This window comes from Vulpes vulpes, chromosome 14 (assembly GCF_048418805.1).
Source record: "Vulpes vulpes isolate BD-2025 chromosome 14, VulVul3, whole genome shotgun sequence".
Lineage (NCBI taxonomy): Eukaryota > Metazoa > Chordata > Mammalia > Carnivora > Canidae > Vulpes > Vulpes vulpes.
Window position 1 is genome coordinate 71838745 of NC_132793.1, and position 13487 is coordinate 71852231.

General features: G+C 37.9%; 1 pseudogene; it reads right to left on the reverse strand.

The window, feature by feature from the left end:
- Positions 1-8837: 8837 nt before the first annotated feature.
- LOC112915581 (casein kinase II subunit alpha' pseudogene) lies at positions 8838-9747 on the reverse strand (annotated as a pseudogene).
- Between the last annotated feature and the right edge of the window lie 3740 nt (positions 9748-13487).

Consider the following 13487-nt stretch of genomic DNA (forward strand, 5'->3'; position numbering starts at 1 on the left):
CTGAGCCCCGGGTGGGGGGATTAATTCCAAAGTTAATATAAGGAACAGATATGCAGGAAGTTAAATGAGGTCCATGTGATTATTACTTTTTTAGGTATTTTAATTAGGTGAGCTACTAGGACTGGGTTAGAAATTCCAATTTTGGAGAAAATATTACTGACTTGAATTGTTATATTTTACATAGTAAAACAAGAACCGAAAGCCATAAAGGAGATGATAATAAACACATTTTACTATATCACATACAAACATGTATAGACCAAAAAAACTATACAAAAAAAATAAACCAAAAAATGCACTGGAAAATATTTGAATACATTGTATAAAAAATACATTTGAATACATTGTATTATAAAAATATAAAATAAAGTTATTTTTTTAATATAATAGATCAAGAAGAAAACTCTCAAAGAACCTAATCTTATACCAAAGGAGCTAGAAAAATAACAAAAGAAGCCCAAAGCCAGCAGAAGGAAGGAAATAATAAATATTAAAACAGAAGTAAATGATATAAAAAGTAAAACACAAAACAAAAAAACAATAGAACAGATCAATGAAACCAGGAGCTCGTTCTGTGAAAAAAATAGTAAAAGGACAAATTCTTAGCCAGACTTATCAAAAATAAGAGAAAGGAACCAAATAAATAAAATCACAAATCAGAGAGGAGAAAGAAATAGCAACCAACACTGCAGAAATATAAACAATTACAAGAGAATATTATGAAAAATGGTATGCCAACAATGTGGAAGAAAAAGAGAAATTCCTAGAAACATATAAAGTACCAAAACTGAAACAGGAAGAAATAGACAATGGGAAAAGACCATAACCAGCAAAGAAATTGAATCAGTAATCAAAAATTTCCCCCAAAACAACTGTCCAGGGTCAGAAGGCTTCACAGGCAAATTTTACCAAACCTTTACAGAAGACTCAATACCTATTCCTCTCAAACTAGAAAAGGAAAGATAAGAAAACTTCTAAATTCATTCTATGAGGCCAGCATTACCCTGACACCAAAGACCAAGACCCCATTAAAAAAAAAAAATACAAGCCAATATCCCTGATGAACATGGATGCAAAACTTCTCAATAAAATACTTGCAAGCCAAATCCAACAATAGAATCAGTCACTACAATCAGGATTTATGCCTGGTCTGTAAGTGTAGTTCAGTATTCCCAAATCAATCAGTGTGATACACCACATCAATAAAAGAAAGGATAAGAACCATATGATCCTCTTAATAAATGCAGAAAAGGCATCCAACAAAGTTCAACATTTATTCTTGATAAAAACCCTCAACAAAATAGGGGTAGAGGAAATATAGCTCACCATAATAAAGACCATCTACAGAAAAACCACACAGCTAATATCACCCTCAATGGGAATGAAAAAGGAGAGCTTTTCCTCTATGTTCAGGAACAAGATAGGGACATCCACTCTCACCACTGTTATTTAATGTAGTAAGTACTCGAAGTCCTAGCCACAGCAATCAGACAATACAAAGAGATTAAAAGGCATCCACATCAGCAAGGAAGAAGTCAAACTTTCACTATCTGTGCATTATATATGTATATATATATATATATATATATATATATATATATAAAACCCAGAAGACTCCACCAAAAAACTGCTAGAACTGATACACAAATTCAGTAAAGTCACAGGCTACAAAAGTCAATGTACAAATATCTCTTGCATTTCTATACAGCAATAATGAAGCAGCAGAAAGAGACAGTAAAGAATCAATCCCATTTATAATTGCATCAAAATCCCTAAGATACCTAAGAATAAACCTAACCAAAAAGATGAAAGACCTGTACTCTAGAAACTATAAAACACTGATGTGAGAAATTGAAGAAAACACGAAGAAACAGAAAACATTCCATTGTCATGGATTGAAACAAGTATTTTAAAAATATTTCTACCAAAAAAATAAAAATAAAAATAAAAATAAAAATAAAAATATTTCTACTACCCAAAAACAATCAACACATTTAATACAATCCCTATCAATGTTTTAGAAGCATTTTTCACAGAGCTAGAATAAACAATCTTAAAATTGTATGGAACCATAAAAAAAAAAAAAAAAAAAAAAAACCCCAAAGCAACCTTGAAAAAGAAAACCAAAAGCTAGAGGGGCATCATAATTCTGGACTTCAAGTTTTAAACCTGTAGCGAACAAAACAGTATGATACTGGCACAAAAAGAGACACATAGATCAATAGAACAAAATGGGAAACCCAGAAATGGACCCTCAACTGCACAGTAAATTAACCTTTGACAAAGCAAGAAAGAATATCCAATGGGAAAAAAAAATCTCTTCAACAAATGGTGTTGGGAAAACTGGACAGCAACATTAAAAAAAATTGAATTTGGCCACTTTTCTACACCATACACAAAAAGAAATTCAAAATGGATCAAAGATTCAAATGTGAGGCTTGAAACCATCAAAATCCTAGAAAGAACACAGGCAGTCATTTTTTTAGACATCAGGATAGTAACTTCTTACTAGATATGTCTCTAGGGGAGAGGGAAACAAAAGAAAAAATAAACTATTGATACTTCATCAAAATGAAAAACTTCTGCACAGCAAAGGAAACAATCAACAAAGGTAAAAGGCTACCTACAGAGTGGGAAAAGATATTTTCAAATGGCATATCCAACAAAGAGTTAGTATCCAAAATATATAAAGAACTTCAAAAACTCAACACCGAAAAAACAAATAATCTCATTTAAAAAGGAGAAAGCATGAATAGACACTTTGCTGAAGACATACAGAGGGCTAACAGACACATGAAAACATTTTTATATAGAAGATATATTCTTATAGGGCAGCCTGGGTGGCTTAGCGGTTTAGCACCGCCTTCAGCCCAGGGTGTGTTCCTGGAGACCTGGGATCGAGTCCCATGGCGGGCTCCCTGCATGGAGCCTGCTTCTCCCTCTGCCTGTGTCTCTGCCTCTCTGTCTCTCTATGTCTCTCATGAATGAATAAATAAAATCTTTAAAAAAAAGATATTCTTATATATAAGAATATATATTTTTTCCAAGGGAATATTCCTTAGCCATAAAAAAAATGAAATCTTGCTATTTTCAGTGATGTGAATGGAACTAGAGAGTATGCTACTAAGTCAAATAAGGTAGAGAAAGAAATACTGTATGATTTCATTCATGTGTGAAATTTAAGAAACAAGAGAAACAAAGAGGAGAAAAGAGAGAGAGAGAGGCAAATCAAGCAACAGACTCTTAACTATAGAGAACCGATGGTTACCAGAAGGGAGATGTGTGTGGGGTGGATAAAACTGATGATTGGGATTAAGGAGGGCACTTGCTGTGATGAACACTGGATGTTGCATTAAAGTGTTGAATTACTAAATTCTACTCCTAAAAACTAATATTACACTCTATGTTCAATGGAATTTAAATAAAAACTTTTAAAATTAGAAATCTTAAAATATTTCAATAGGTTTAGTTATTTGAATAAAATATAAATATATGGATATATTTAGATATAATTTGAATATAAAATAAAAAGTTAATATCAATAATAAGGAGCTTCTAGAAACCAATTAAGTAAAAGGTAAATAACCTAATTTTAAAAATGGATAGAAGAATGGGACTAGACAATTCACAGAAGAAATCCTAGTATTCAATAAACATAAAAATCTGACCTTTCCCTCCATGGTTCTTTATCCCCTCTGGTCTCTTGGCATGCATCTTGCTGCTTCTTTAGCATGAGCTCTGGCCCTAAATTCCTGGTCATTTGTTTCCCCTGATGATTTCATCAGACTCTGCTTATAGACAGAAAATATTATAAAAACCCCACTTTTTCTGGTTCAGCATCTGGGTAAAAGCACTACAAGGTAAGGGTGTCTTTCTACCTCTGAAAGACAGTCTTGAATGGCATGACTACAGTTACTTTATTAGCAGAATCTCTTTTCTCTACCTTCTTAAGAACGCTACTGTCGCCTACATCTCAGCCCAATTCCCATGATATGCTCTTATCTTTTTCCTACCTTTTAAAATAACCTATGCTATCATCAAGAAATTATACAGGGAGGCGGAGGAGTTAAGATGGCAGAGGAGTAGGGGAACCCTATGCTTGTCTCATCCCTTGAGCACAACCAGAAAGTTATCAAATCATTCTGAACACCTGAGAAATCAATCGGAGGTCTGAGAGAACAAAAACTGCATGCCTATAAGTAGAAAACTAACCACCTTTAGGAAGGCTGGACATGTAGAGTATTGCCTTAAGGGAGATAAAGCTGTGGTTACAGTGGTGAGGACAGAGCCCTGCTTAAGGGGGCTACTGCAAAATAGTATCAGCAGTGGAGCACAGCATCTGAACTTTCAGAAGTCCTTTACCATGGGGGACATGCTGGGCTTGAAGGCGCTGAGGTGGTGAAGTGTGGTGGAATGCCAGGAGTGACAGCATGGTCTGAAGACCTGCTGGGTTGCAAGAACGGGTGGGGCCAATGTGTTGCACTGTTCCCAGGCATACAAACAGGGAAGCCAGCTGAGAACAGGGAGTCTTGGTGCCAGCTTTCTGCTCTTTTTTGCCATCAACTGTGAACCACTGGGCAATCCAGTGACTGCTTACCTCAGATAAGCTAGAGATGGCAAATGATCCTCCCCTGGAGGAACAGCATGGGTCCACTCTGCAGGAGTCCCTAAAAATTTGGTTTTGAAACTCATTCACAGCCCTGAGATAAAAAGCTCAGACACAAGGTAAAGGCAGGGCTCTGATGGAAACCAGGGAAACAAGAGAGGTGACTGATTGCTCTTCTGGGAGGACTCACTGAAGAATGGGGGGCTCCAGCTTTCATCTCCAGGGCCAGAGAGCAGGGCGTTACCCTAGTCATCCAGCTCATCAGCACTGGAAGCCTTCAGGGAGCACAAGAGCACCACCTGGAGGAGCCTGGAGCAACGCCCAAGCACTGCCCCCTGTGCCCTGGAGGAGCATTTCCACTAGAGCAAGTCCACCTGAGAATCAGCCCAACAGGCTCCTCCCCCAGAAGACCAGCACATTCCCCTGGGACCAAGTCTAGTGATCACAGGGTGCTGCATGGCTTCAGCTCTAGGGAAAATAGGGTCTAGGATTCTATAGGATAGGATCTTGCTTCCTTTTAACTTTTTTTTTTTACTACTTTTTTATTTTTTCAATTCCTTTATTATTTAAAAAAATTATTGTGTGTATTTATATTTTTAAATTTGATGGTTTTCATTTTTTTGTGTGTGTGTAGGGGGGTGATCTAGATTCTTTTAGCAAGCAAATCAAAACACACTCAGGATCTAGGTTTTTGTTTTGTTTTCTTTTTTTTTCCTTTCTACTTTTCTTTTCTGTGCAAAATGACAAGTTGAAGAAATTCACCCCAAAAGAAAGAAGATCGAGTATAACTCACAGCCAGGGACTTATTCTATACAGATGTAAGTAAAATGTCTGAACTAGAATGTAAAAGAACAGTTTCAAGGACAGTAGCTGGGCTTGACAAAAGCAAAGAAGATGCTCCAGAATCCCTTACACTGCAGAGATAAAAGGTCTAAAATCAAGTCAGGCCAAAAATAAAAATGCTATACCAAGATGCAAATCCAAATGAATGCCAGAAAAATGAGGATGGATGAAGCAGAGGAGCATATAAGGGATAAATATGATAAAATTATGGAAAATAATGAAGCTGAAAAGAAGAGGGAAATAAAGGTAAAAATGTACCAGAAAGGTAGACTTAGGGAACTCAGCAACTTACTAAGTTGTAGTAACATTCATAACATAGGAGTCCCAGAAGATGAAGAGACTAAAAGGGGGCAGAAGTTTTATTTGAACAAATTATAGCTGAAAACTTCCTTAATCCAGAGTAGGACACAGCCATCAAAATCCAAGAAGCACAGAGAACTCCCATTAAATTCAACAAAAGCTGACCATCGCCAAGGCTTATCATAGTCAAATTTACAAAATACCAGACAGGCAGACAAGAAAAGAATCCTGAAAGCAACAAGGGGAAAAAAAATCCTTAACCTACAAGGGAAGACAGACTAAATTTGCAGATCTGTCCATAGAAACTTCTCAAGCCAGATAAAAGAGGCAGGATATATTCAATATGCTGAATAGGAAAAATATGCAGCCAAGAATTCTTTATCCAGCAAGGCTGTCATTCAGAATAGAAGGGAGAAGTCTTCCAGACAAACTAGAAGATTGCTTGACTACTAAATCAGACCGCAAGAAATTTTGAGGGGAGACTCTTTGAGTGAATTAAAAAAGACCAAAACCAGCAAAGACTAGGAAAGTCAGAGAATATCACCAGAAACACCAGCTCCACAGGTAACACAATAGTACTAAATTCTTATCTTCCAATAATTACTCTGAATGTAAATGGACTAAATGTTTCAATCAAAAGACATAGGACATCAGAATTGATTAAAAAAAAAAAAAAACCAAGATCCACCTAAATACTGCCTATAAGAGACTAATTTTAGACCTAAAGTCACCTACAGATTGAAAGTGAGGGGATAGGGAAATATTTATCATACAAATGGACATCAAGAGAAATCCAGAGTAGCTACACATGTATCAGACAAACTAGATTTTAAAAACAAAGACTGTAACAAGAGATGAAGGGTATTATATCCTATATAAATCAATTATTATATCCTATATAAATCAATTAATAATAAATATAAAGAAACTCACTGATAATACAATGGTAGTAGGGGACTTTAACACCCCATTTACAGCAGTGGACACATCATCTAATGAGCAAATCAGCAAGGCAACAATGGCTTTAAATGACACAATGGACCAGCTGGACTTAGATATATTCAGAATATTCGTCCTAAAGCAGAATATACATACTAAGTGCATGGGACATTCTCCAGAATAGATCGCATACTGGGTCACAAATCAGGAGTTAACAAATACAAAAAGATTGAGATCATACTACACATATTTTCAGACTATAATGCTATAAAACTGGAAGTCAACCACAAGAAAAAATTTGGAAGGACCTCAAATACACGGAGGTTAAAGAACATCCTACTGAAGAATGAGTAAACCAAGAAATCAAAAAAGAAATTAAAAAAATACATGGAAGCAAATGAAAATGAAACCACAACAGTTCAAAACCTTTGGCATGAAGCAAAGGCAGTCCTAAGAAGTATATAGCGATACAGGCCTACTTCAAGAAGGAAGACGTCTCAAACAACTTAACCTTATACCTAAAGGAGCTAGAAAGGGAGCAGCAAATGAAGCTTAAAGCCAGCAGGAGAAGGAATAATAAAGATTAGAGAAGAAATAAGTGATATAGAAGCAAACAAAAATTAGAGCAGAGTAACAAAGTGAAGAATTGGTTCTTCAAAAGAATAGAACTGATAAATCCTTAGCCAGACTTATCAAAAAGAAAAGAGAAAGGACTCAAACAGATAAAAATCACAAACGAAAAAAGAAAGGTCATAACCAACACCAAAGAAATAGGACCAATTATAAGAGAATACTATGAAAAGTTATATGCAACCAACTGGGCAATCTGGGAGAAATGGACAAATTTCTATAAACTTACAAACTACCAAAACTGAGACAGGAAGAAATAGAAAATTTGAGTAGATCCATAACCAACAACAACAACAACAACAACAAAAACTGAATCTATAATCAAAAGCTCCCAACAGAAGTCATGGGCTGGATGGCTTCCCAGTTGAATTCTACCAAACATTTAAAGAAGAGTTAATACCTCTTCTTCGCAGATTGTTCCAAAAAAATGGAGATATAAGGAAAATTTCCAAACCCATTCTACTTAGGTAGCATTACCTTGATTCCAGAATTAGACAAGGACCCCAATAAAAAAAGAATTGCAGGCTAATATCCCTGATGAACATGGATACAAAATTTTTCAGTAAAACACCAGAAAATAAATTCAAAAGGATATTAAAAGGATTTTCCACCATGATCAAGTGGGATTTATTCCCGAGCTGCAGTAGCGATTCAATATTCACAAATCAATCAACTTGATATACCACATGAATAAAAGAAAGGATAAGAACCATATGATCCTGTCAGTACATGCAGAGAAAGCATCTGACAGGCACCTGGGTGGCTCAGTCAGTTGAGCATCCAACTCCTGATTTTGGCTCAGGTCATGATCTCAGGATGGTGAGATCGAACCCTGCATTGGGCTGTATGGTAAACCTGGAGTCCACCTGAGATCCTCTTCTTCTGTCCCTCCCTCCATTCACTCTCTCTCTCTCAAAATCTTTTTTAAAAAAAGGAAAAAGAAAAAAAAAAGAAAAAGGATTTGAAAAAACACAGAATCCATTCTTGATAAAAACCCTCAACTAATGAGGGCTAGAGGGAACATACCTCAACATTATTAAAAGTGTATAGGAAAGGCCCACAGCTAGTATCACCCTCAACGGGGAAAACCGGAGAGCCTTCCGTCTACCTTCAGGAACATGTCCGTCGTGCCATATGTTGCCCCCGTTCCCCCACTCTGGAAAAACAGGAAAACTGGAAAAACAGGCAGCCACAGGCCAAGTCAAGGGACGCGGGGGAGCAACAGTAACCAGCAACCATTTTGCATGCCCTCCACATTTCCCATGCTTTAGGGGTCAGGAGGGAGTCAACAGGAAGCCACAGGCATGTGAACCTTTTACATTTGGAAGTGAGGTGTGATATACGGTGGTGGGCTGCCCTTCTGTTGATCTGGCTTGTGCTGGCCAAACCTGCCACCATTTTGTGTCTGCTCAGGGACACATGTCTGCTCTCTACACATGTTAAGACGTTTGATTTCGTTCCTGTTTCTGCTTATAGAAAAGTGGGAGGAACCACAACAGACCTGTCACCTTCCAGGTGTTCACCAGGCTGCCATGTGGCCACTGGAAAGCACAGCCATTGTCTGCTCCTTCACCACGAGGTAGAAGTAGGGATGCTCCAAGGCCTCTTTGGCGGTTGGTCTCTATTGATGGTCGTATCGCAGAAGTTTGTCCAGAAGATCTAGGGCCTTAGGGCTGAGGACGTATCTGTGCTCACTATGGATAAAGTTTTCCGTGAATGTTGTCACAGGAAATCTTTGAAGTGCAGATCTAGGTCTATGTGATACTTCTTCAGATACCTGTACAGCTCCTCTATACCCAGAACCTTGGCAAGGTGAACAAGCTGGTCAAAGTTGTCCTGTCCATGAAGAAGGACTGCTTTCGAAAGATCATGCTTGCCAACACATAGCCTGAACTCCACAGATCCAAGCTGTGATCACACACCTGATTTCACAAGGAGCTCCGGGCCCTTGAAATCCCTCAATGCTGCATGGACATTACTCCTGAGCAGGGCGGTGGAACCTGCCGGGCCCCAGTCTATAAGCTGCAGCTTTCTCTGTTGGTGATCTATCATGACGTTGTGAAGTCTCACATCCCTGTGCATGATTCCCTTGCAGTGGCAGTAATCCAGAGCCTTAAGTAGCTCATACATATAGAACCGGATATCAAAGTCTGTCAGGATGTGGCAAAGTTGCTTAAAATCTGTATTATTGATATATTCAAATACCAAAGCTGGTGTCTTTGACATAGTGTCCTTCACAGTGTCAATCAGCTTAATGATAATTGTTCCACCATGAAGGTTCTCTTAATCTCTCGTTTAATCTTCTTTTTTTTCACTGGCTTCAGAACTTTTACAACCCCTCTCTCATTGTTGGTGATGCTAATGGCCTCAAATCCTTCACTATACTTTCCCCGATAAGGATGTCCACTCTCCCCATTACTATTTAACATAGTACTGTGAGTACTGTGAGTCTTAGCCTGAGCAATCAGAAAACAAAAAGAAATAAAAGGTATCCAAATCAGCAAGTAAGAAGTCAAACCTTCATTATTTGCAGATGATAGGATACTCTATATAAAAAACCCCAAAAGCCTCCACCACAAAGTTGCTAGGAGTAATACTTGAATTCAGCAAAGTCATAGGATATAAAGTCAATGTACAGAAATCTGTTGCATTTCTTTATGCCAATAATGAAGCACAGAAAAAAAGATTTCAAAGTATCTCACTTTCAATTACACCAAAACCAGTAAGATACCTAGGAATAAATCTAACTCAAGAGGTAAAAAATGTGTACTCTGAAAAGTGTAGAACACTTGTGAAAGAAATTGAAGAGGACACAAAGAAATGGAAAAGCATTCCATGCTCATGGATTAGAACATTGTGTCTATACTACCCAAAACCACCTATACATTTAACACAATCCCTACCAAAATATCACCAGCATTTTTCACAGAGCTGGAACAAACAACCCTCAAATCTGCACAGAACCACAAAAGACCCTGAATAGCCAAAGTAACCCTGAGAAAGAAAACAAACTGGAGGCATCACAATTCATATTTTCAGCTAGATTACAAAGCTGTAGTCATCAAGCCAGTGTGGTACTGGCACAAAAACAGACACATAGATCAATGGAACAGAACAGAGAACCCAGAAACGAACCCACAACTGTATGGTCAGCTAATCTTCAACAAAGCAGGAAGGAATATCCAATAGAAAAAAGACAGTCTCTTCTACAGATGGTGTTGGGAGAACTGGACAGCCACATGTAAAAGGATGAAACCAAACCACTTTCTTACATCAGACACAAAACTAAATTTAAAATGGATAAAGGCCTAAATGTGAAACAGGAAACCATTAAAATCCTAGAGCAGAACCAAGACAGAAACCTCTTTGACCTCAGGTAGCAACTTCTTCCTAGACATATAGCCAGAGGCAAGAAAACAAAAGCAAAAATGAACTATTGGGATTTCATCAAGATAAAAAAGTTCTGCACAGTGAAGGAAACAATCAACAAAACTATAAGGCAACGTACAGAACGGGAGAAGATATTTGCAAATGACAAATCTGATAAAGGGTTAATACCCAAAATCTATAAAGAACTTACCAAACTCAACACCCCAAAAATGAATACTCCAGTCAAGAAATGGGCAGAAGACATGAATAGACATTTCTCCCAAGAAGACACTCAGATGGCTGAGAGATATGTGAAAAGATGTTCAACATCACTCGTCATCAAGGAAATACAAATCAAACCCATGAGGAGACACCACCTTACAACTTGTCAAAATGGCTAAAATTAACAACACAAGAAACAACAGGTGTTGGCGAGAATGTGGAGAAAGGGCAACCCCCTTGCACTGTTGGTAAGAATGTAAACTGATGCAGCCACTCTGTTTAACAGCATGGAGGTTCCTCAGAAAGTTAAAACTAGAGTGACCCTATGATCTAGCAATTGTACTACTAGGTATTTACCCAAAGGATACAAAAATACAGATTCCAAGAAGCACATGCTCCCGGTGTTTATAGCAGCATAATCAACCATAGACAAACTATGGAAAGAGCCCAAATGTCCATTGACTGATGAATGGATAAGGAAGAGGTGGCATATACACACACTGGAGTATTACTCAGCCTCCAAAGAGAATGAAATCTTACCATTTGCAAAGATGTGGGTGGAGCTAGAATATATTATGCTAAGCAAAATAAGTCAGAAAAAGACAAATACCATATGATCTCACTCATGTGGCATTTAAGAAAGAAAACAAATGAAGATATGGAAAGGGGGAAAAGAAATAAGGAGAACAAAACAAGCTATAAGTGACTCTTAATGGCAAAGAACAAATTGAAGGTTGATGGAGGGAGGTGGTGGGGAAGGGGCTGGATGGGTGATGGGTATTAAAGAGGGCACTTGTGATAAGCACTGGGTGTTGTATGTAAGTGATGAATCACTGGATTCCATTCCTAAAACCAATATTGCATGACATGTTAATTAAAATTTACATTAAAGAAAAAGAAAAGAAAATGGGGATCCCTGGATGGCTCAGCGATTTACCACCTGCCTTCAGCCCAGGGCATAATCCTAGAGTCGGGGGGATCGACTCCCACATCAGGCTCCCTGCATGGAGCCTGCTTCTCCCTCTGCCGGTGTCTCTGCCGCTCTCTCTGTCTCTCTCATGAATAAATAAAGTCTTTAAAAAAAATTGTCTAAGAAATCCTACCCTGTTACATTAGCATCAAAATCCCAGTTCACTAAAAATTTTAGTAATCCATATGCAAATTTTATGAGATGCAGAGTTGTAAATCATGTAAGTCCATAAACTTGTTTTAATTCCTTTTCTTTCACTTCTTTGTTATTCTTGATACCATCATCATTATTGTTGTATTTGATGTAACAGGGACAGATGGGAATGTGTGTTAAAATCTGCCACAATGACTGGTTTTGTCCACTTCTTGAATGTTTAATGTCTTTGGTTGTACATATTTCATATAGTTCATTTAATGATTCATGGTCATGATATTAACACTAACAGGATATGATATTAACATTATCATAACCATGATTAACATTCATGGTTATGATATTTTCACTGTGGATATTTAATATTTTGTCAATATATATAAAAAAACCTTTCTTCTGTGAATATGTCCGTCTGATATTTTCTGATATTGACAACCTACTATCCCTCTGTTGGCATTTGCCTGGCAGATCTTCTGTTCATTTCTTTGTTTAGCCTCTCAATTTCCAAGGAACTAAATAATTTTAATGCTGCCCACACAGTCTCTGCAAATATTTGCAAATTCAAATAATGAACCAAAACAGGTCTCCCTTTTTGAGGATGAGCACACAGAGAAAAATACCTTTTTATTGGGCTGGGAATCCAGTTGAGCACAAAGGGCAAGAGGGTTCTGGGTGGAAATGCAGGAAGCTCTCCACTTTGCCAAGGGCAGTCCTTGAAATTGTGAGCAGTCATTTAATAATTATGTGGTCTGGGGTGGGTTTCTCGACCTCTCCATCTCCGGGGTCCACCCAGACAAGGAAAATGACAACATCTACTTTCCAGGATAGATGGAGGGTTAAGTAGGGCACCGCACGTAAAATACAATACCAGGCACACCGTAAGTATTCAGAAGATGCGAGAAGTAGTATCAGGATTCCTGCTCTTCCTCATGTTCCAGTATTTGCTCCCTCCAACTGTGCCCCACTGTCCTGGCAGTTCTGGAACCTGCCACTGGACACTTAGGGCTTCATGACAGGTTTGAGCTGCAGCGGTCTGTAGGAATACGAGCCTGTGAAACCATGCTCACTTTTTTTTTCCCCTCTCAATTCAGCAGAAAATGTTGTGCTTGACAGGATAAAAATTTTTCACAGGATCAAAAGAAATGTGGAAACAGAGCACCCCAGTTCCCCTCGAGCCTCCCTTCCCAAGGCAAGTTCTGTACTCAGCTTCTTAGGTTACCTTTCTGAATTATTCTGTAAGTCTTTAAAAATAAGGGGGAAGAAAAAGTCAAGGAGAAAAAACACAAATGGTACTGTTCTGCCTTTATCCACTGCTCTGCACTCAATACAACCTCTTGCATATGGTACAGACTTTCCCCTGTCATAAATTTACCATAATTTATTTAACCAGCAGCCTACTGATGGGCATTTAAAGTATTCCCTGGCTTATTTTCTTTGCAAAAATAAAAGTCACAA